The following is a 7850-nucleotide window of genomic DNA, read 5'->3' on the forward strand; positions in this document are numbered from 1 at the left end:
CTCCGGGAGTACGAGGTACCGGATTCCCTGATCGGGGCTGTCCGGTCCCTGTACGACCGGTGCCAGAGTTTGGTCCGCATTGCCGGCAGTAAGTCGAACTTGTTCCCGGTGAGGGTTGGACTCCGCCAGGGCTGCCCTTTGTCACCGATTCTGTTCATAACTTATATGGACAGGATTTCTAGGCGCAGCCAGGGCGTTGAGGGGTTCCGGTTTGGTGACCTCAGGATCGGGTCGCTGCTTTTTGCAGATGATGTGGTCCTGATGGCTTCATCGGGCCGTGACCTTCAGCTTTCACTGGAGCGGTTCGCAACCGAATGCGAAGCGGCTGAGATGGGAATCAGCACTTCCAAATCTGAGGCCATGGTTATCGACCGGAAAAGGGTGGAGTGCAATCTCCGGGTCGGGGAGGAGATCTTGACCCATGCGGAGGAGTTCAAGTATCTCGGGGTCTTGTTCACGAGTGAGGGAAGAATGGAGCACGAGATCGACAGGCGGATCGGTGCGGCGTCCGCAGTGATGCGGGCTCTGCATCGGTCCGTCGTGGTGAAGAAGGAGCTGAGTCGAAAGGCGAAGCTCTCTATTTACCAGTCGATCTACGTTCCTACCCTCACCTATGGTCAAGAACTGTGGGTAGTGACCGAAAGAACGAGATCGCGAATACAAGCGGCCAAAATGAGTTTTCTACGCAGGGTGCTCAGAGTAGAACCGCTGCTCCTCCGCGTCGAGAGGGGCCAGTTGAGGTGGCTCGGGCATCTGATAAGGATGCCTCCTGGACGCCTCCCTGGTGAGGTGTTCTGGGCACGTCCCACTGGGAAGAGGCCCCGGGGAAGAGCCAGGACACGCTGGAGGGACTATGTCTCTCGGCTGGCCTGGGAACGCCTCGGGGTCCCCCAGGAAGAGCTGATGGAAGTGGCCGGGGAGAGGGAAGTCTGGGCCTCCCTGCTTAGGTTGCTGCCCCCGTGACCCGACCCCCGGAAAAGCGGAAGATGATGGATGGATGGTCTCTTTGATTCTTTGTGTTTCAAGATGACCTGAAAAACTGATGATAATATTCAGGTACTGCTTTGGAGCAAGGTATACCCTTCGTATTTCCTGGCATAGTTGCCTGTTCAAGAATGTCCCACATGCAAAGACACACAGAGATGCAGACAGACTGAACAGTGTCAAGGCTTGGCTACAGTGAGTTTGCTTCCTTGTGTGTGATTCCAGCAGACTACATAGTCTAGGCCTACCTACATAGACTGCAGGTTTCATTATTTTGCTCGATCGTTGCTACGATCCATCGTTATCGGGAAACGCAGCCCTACTTAGTTTCTAAGGCCTTATTTTATGTCAATTAACCAACTGCTTTTGAAAACAGTTAAAGTTACATTATTTCTTAACTTGTTTATTTAAATTAATATATTTTTGGGAGATGAAGTAAACACAATCATCAACACAACAATCATTCATGTCTGCACTTTGTCGTGGGAGATTGATTATGGGGTGGCGAAACTAGAAGAAGGTAACCCCAGGTCAAGGTTCTTGGGCCTAAAATGGCTGACTCCTAACTGCGTAGGTGAAAATCACTGGGCAGTTGATAAACTCCGCTTGAAACTGGTTTTCTCCAAACCAAGGAGAATGTCTGGTGGGGGACTCGAATTGGCAAAATTAAGTGTGGGAAAGGAAATGATAATATGAGGAAAATAGGCTGTTATTGCACAACAGCCTATGATGGGGTCATTAGGCTCAAGAGGGCCTGTCAAGAAAGTGAGTGAGAGGGAAGAGAATTGGAGAGAAGTTACCAAAATCTACGTCACAAGGGACCACCATCATTGCCAATAGTGATCGGTTGTGCTGAACCAGGCCCGAATTAGGAGAGAGAGAGAGAAGCAGAGTCTGTTATGATGGGATTCAAGGACATTGGCCTGGGACATTAGAGGGGGAGTACTTGAAAGATGGGTGATTCAGCTGTTGGGAAGTTCAACAACATCCTCGCTGGTCAAAGCAATGCACGCAAGGTGGAAGGGGGGTGAGGACAAGAAAGTCCAGAACTTTCCAGTATAGTGCCGTCATTATTGTGCAGGGCGGGGGATTATTCTCATTTAACCTATAAAACATGAGTTTTGGGGCATTGGTCTTTGTCTTTTTTGTATCTCTTGTGAATGCGCTATTGCCTTTCCGAAATAAACCATCGAACTACCTTGAGCTGATTGAAAGATATTTTGTCTTCGACTCCTTTTTCTACTACCTTCTACGGACGTCTTGATTTCTCTAACAACTTCAAAAAGTCTGAATTTACGTTTCCGAACACGGACTAAAGTGCCTTGCACGCAGGAATTTACTCAACGGAACTGTCTTTTGAGATTCTGTTTCCGCCTGTTTGAAATTATTTGTAACACATTTTAGTTTAGCTTGACATTTAGCCTGACACGGATCAGGCTAGTTCCGAAGTATAAGTTAAGGCCGAAATATGCTTCTGCGTCTCCGTTTATGGATGGGCAGGCGCACGGATACGCACGGATACGGACGGATAGACTTCGTTTATGGTTCTCCGTAGGCTGTGGGTGCTGAAAACAATTCACCGCCAGAAGAGTAGGTGGCACAACCGTTTTTTGTAAGTCGTCGTCGAGTGTTTATTTACCTAGGTTATCGAGAAGTCGGAGCAAATTTACAAATTAGCCGTTTCATCAATAAAATACGCACATTTTCAGCAACTACATTGCCCATTTCTCGTCACATTTTAATTCAGATGCTGATTTACATGTACTGTTTAGCTGAAATATGAATTCTAAAAACGTACAGCAATGGCGGTCAAAGGATTCTGTTGGTCCTGTTTATCACGGCAACCCCGCCCCTGCCCCTGACGCAAGCGGTTCTTAATACTGACCAATCACAGCCAAGGGGGTCTCCGTAGCTCTCCGAAATTACGACGGACAGTTCAAAAATGCACGTCAAGGTGTCCGAGGGCTGACGGAGAGCTTGTAGAGGGCGTTCCACGGAGACAAGGGCGTTCCCATGTGTCCGTTTTTCGAAAAACGCAGAAGCATATATTGGCCTTTACCTTGGTTAAGTAGCTAGAACTAGAATAAGCCACCTTAATGGAACGGAACTCTTGCTAAAGTAAGTGAGACTTGGCAAAATAAGTCTCGCTTTTCCTTAATCTACGTTGATGGAACACCCCCCTGACATTTTTGGTGATGTTTGTTGATGTTCATGTTGATTTATAGACAAGATTTTCTTTTGAAATGTTTAACTAAGAATGCACTTGTAAAAACGACTCAAGTCGTAGGCCTACTTGGGGTAAAAAAACAAACCATAAAAAACGCCCCGAGTACAGTAAATCTGAGATCATTTGTGAACCATTACTTTTAGAAAAAACATGGATTTAGTTGCGGTTCGTTACATTTGTTCATGTAATAGTTTATTAATCTTATTTGTCTTTCTTATTTGTCACATATATTCAAATCGAGATAGCACCGGAGCAAAGGGGCTTGAGGAACGTGGCAACTCAGAGTCGCTGGGAGGGAGTGGTAGGTCTACGTAAATACACGTGACCCTCATGCTGAAAACGTGACTTAATTGTCGCATAGGCTACATGACTTCACTCCCAGAGACACAAGAAGAAATCAAATATATATTTTACTATTAATGACAAAATAGTAACGCACAGTGACTTGGACAAGTCACTTTAATCTGATTACTGGTTTGGAAATAGTAACGCGTTAGATTACTCGTTACTGAAAAAAGTGGTCAGATTAGAGTCATTACTGGTCGCTACGTCTGCAATCACTGCCATGCCATACGTCTGCCATTATGTGGTATGTTAGCTATAACCGGTCTCAAGTTGGCAACTGTAGGCTGTGGCTGGCTAGCTATTGACGGGGAAAATAATTAACCCTTGTGTTATCTTCGGGTCATTCTGAACCATCAGTCATTGTGACCCACCGTCGTATTGCGACAAATTTACCTCATACAAAAACAAAGTGAAGCATTTTCTTTTAACTGTCGGGCTGTCTCAGACCCCCCACATTGGAATGGTTAAAAGAAAATTATTTTTATTTGTTTTTGTATTGGGTAAAATTGGGTAAACACAACAATGGTTCGTTATGAACCTTTGGGTCATGTGACCCGAAGGCAGCACGAGGGTTAAAGTACATCAGTGTGGCTATTTCAGATAGCTAGTGTTGGGCTGTAGGCTATTGGCAGAGACCTGAACAGCCAAACTTGTTTTGTTTTGACCAGTATCTGTTATATCGTAGTTAACAATGTAAACCTTAATAAAGGAATGGACTGGAGGCGGCGTGCAGTTAGCATCACTCTTTATGTAAACCAACAGACACAGTACATAGAGCAACCTGCCCAATAGGGGTGCTTCAGTACAGTGGCCCAACAGGACCAAAATTAAGGATAGAAGTATGGAACCCCAATACACCACATTTCTTCCCCCCTTATTTAACACAACCACCGGCAATTGCAATACAACACAATCACAATGAGAACTTACATTTTAGGACAGGATGTATGGCTACATTTGTAAACTATAAGCGACAAACGGTCGGGAGGATGCCGCTCCCGCATTGGATAACGGCTAGGGTCGTTCTCCATGGGGACCTGTGTTGGCCCTAACCCGGGCTTCGGGCCACCTCTTTCATGCGCACCATGTCACAGTGTCCCGCATGGAGCTGTTTCAGCATGGGCCTGCGCAGTGATGGAAGCATGATGACCCTTCTCCCCCACAGCAAACACCCAGACTGCACAGACAGTTCTTGTTGTCTGACCCCATATGGCTTAGTTTCAGGTGTGTCTGATATCCTTTTTCCTTTTTGTATGGCCTCTATTACTATAGACAACACAGGGTCGTTCCTTGTGGCGATTTTCACTTGATGCGCTGTAACAGGGGAATCTTCAAGTTGGTGGAAGTAAAAGATGTCTGAGTGCTGTGTCATAGTAGCCTGTGTCGAAGTACAATAATCCAAGTTTTTATCCAATATCCAAGTTTTAAAACAGCATGGAAACAGCAGCAAAGTATGATGCAAAGTGTTTATTCGAATCTAACACAAAGGATAGATTCCAACAAACGTGAGTAGACCCCGGAGTCTGACTGCCTTTTTCTCCAGACATTTGCCTATATATCTACTTTCCATTATTTTAAGATCTTTTGTCATTGGTACATTATCTTTAGTCACAGATGCATTTATGTATTTCACACCCGGTTGGTCAATCGTCACCAAATTTACATTGCCAGTACTTTTCCTCTACTTTCTCTTTCCAAGGCCCTCGTGAGGCCTTGCCGCCCAGCTGCACAGGGACACTGAGTGTAAGGACATAAATCTGTCCCCTGACATCAGGCGGTTGTAGTTCTCAATATCTGGGCTATGTAGTCCTTCATGGGAAAGGCCTACACACATACTTCTCTCTCTGGCACTCAAACTATCTATCTGGTCTTCTACATTTGGCCTTTGTTTCTTCTACGTTTTAGTGGCAATTCTAATCAATCAACAGCTTTGCATCTGGTTTTCAATAATATAGCATATAAAAGTAAAAAAGGTGATTAAGTGGTTCTATATCAATCATATAAACCATGATCATTTCTCCATCGTCATAATTACAGCAGTGTGATGTTTTTTCTACAACACCTGGTCTGAACCAGACTCTCGTACATTTCATTTGGACAGAGAGACTGGACTCGCTCCATTGACAAGCGTTATTTTCCTTGAAGGCGGGTACTCTGTTGAAGTTTAAAACTATTGGATCTGCCCAGAGCCACTCTGGATCTGACATAACCAATCGCTAGCGTTCGCCTTAGCCAACTACTTCACAACTAACGGAGCTAGCTGGAAAATCAAACAAACCCTGTGGGGATCAGAGATTGTTCTTGCTCCGGCTGTAACTTCTGGATCTACGGAACTACAACACAAACTAGCGCACAACATCAACGTCATCGTTCTCAGCCACTCTCTCTGTTCGCTGATTGGACAGGTAGAAAGTTAACCGGAGACATCTGACTTACGTACCTCAAGCCCAGAAGCAGTACAGAAGCAAAATCAAAATTGAGCCTAAGTACGTAGGAGGGCAGAGCCAGGCTAGTGTCATAGATCTAGTTACAGGAAGTGGAAGGCGTGAGAGGCCGTCTGCGTTGCCATGGATTTCTGATTTGGGAGTCAGGTGGCTGAGCGGTGAGGGAATCGGGCTAGTAATCCGAAGGTTGCCAGTTTGATTCCCGGTCATGCCAACTGACGCTGTGTCCTTGGGCAAGACACTTCACCCTACTTGCCTCGGGGGAATGTACTTACTGTAAGTCGCTCTGGATAAGAGCATCTGCTAAATGACTAAATGTAATGTAAATGTAATGTAATGATTTCCTGTATTTGATGTCACAGTCATGGCCTGACAAAAGCAAAGCCCCTCTTTGCATCCTACTGGCAGCCAGCGGTGGGATGCCTGTATGTGTTCCCAGGATAGCAGTAAGTGGTTTGTGATCAGTTAAGAGTGCAAATCTCCTCCCAAACAGATATTGATGGAACTTCTTGATTCCAAACACAATGCTCTGAGTGTTTCAGAGTTGGGAATCAGCTGTGATTTACAGTATTTGCATAACTTCAACCAGCTGTTTCTCAGTAGCAATGGAATAAAATACAGGGGATATGTTTGTACTTCAATTTACAATATGAACAGCTGTTCACTTTGACTTTAGCCAATAAGTTAGGTTTTGAACATGATGTTATCTGTTCCGACATACATTGTGAAAGCATTGGTAAATTGGGCAGTAAAAATCGATTGTTTTGGTCTTGGTTGAGCTTGTGTGTAAAAGAAGTTAAGGCATTTAACATTTGTGTTCTATGCATTTTGTGTCAAAGCAACAAGAAATGTGTTAATGGTATAGCCAATACAGACGGATGTTGTGCTAACTGTGTCAAGAGTTTAGGAAACTTGTTAAAAGTATTGAAAAAATTGTCATAGCGATTGTAAAATACTGTATTTATATAGGCCTAGCACAATTCATACACAATGGAAATTCAAAGTGCTTTACAAATGAGCAGAAGTGTAAGTGTAGTGTGTATTTATTAAAACATACAAAAAGAATGTGTGTAAAATAATGAAAATTATTAGTTGGAAAATTATAAAGGAGAGAAATATTCAATTTTAAATTAGAACGGACGATAACTACTTATTTTACGCAAACATGTCAGCTCTCAAATGTGCGTAAGAGTGCTCTTGGGTGTGCGTAAATTCTGTTCTTACCTAAGAACAAATCCCAAATAAGAAAACATTGGTGAATGCCAGAATCTTCGTGAAAACTGCGTAAGTGGGGTTTGAGAACAAATTTGTTAGTAAGAACATTTGGTGAATGAGGCCCTTTGATCCTTGAAGGTAGGAACGAGGAGACAAAGGCAGGTGGAGTGTAGACTTTAACTTGTAATCCATAGGACATTTACAACATACATTAGTTGCCTAGACTAGCGATAGCATAGTACTAAGACAATTAACCACAACTGTGCCTGGTCTGAATAGGGTTTATATACCGTGTGTAATTGACAATGAGGTGCAGGTGTGTGCAATAATGAGGTGTGAGTCGGTCCGTGTTCCTCCGCTGTCCTCAGTATTCTGGGGAACTATACTGTCTGAGGGGTGCAAGAGGAGGATCCGTGACAGCGTCACATGCTAGTTGTAGTGGCAATGATGGGTCAAAGTGCGTCAGTGCATCAGAGTTCAATAGGGCCTATTTCGACTCGAGGAATGCTGTGTGGCATGCAGCAGACCATTCCCAGTTCTTTTCATGGGTCAACAGTTCATGTAGTGGCTTCAAAAGGGTGGAGAGATTCTGGATGAACCGGCCATAGTAGTTGAGCAGCCCTAAATATGAGCGC

This window comes from Osmerus eperlanus, chromosome 19, assembly GCF_963692335.1.
Source record: "Osmerus eperlanus chromosome 19, fOsmEpe2.1, whole genome shotgun sequence".
NCBI classification, from domain to species: domain Eukaryota; kingdom Metazoa; phylum Chordata; class Actinopteri; order Osmeriformes; family Osmeridae; genus Osmerus; species Osmerus eperlanus.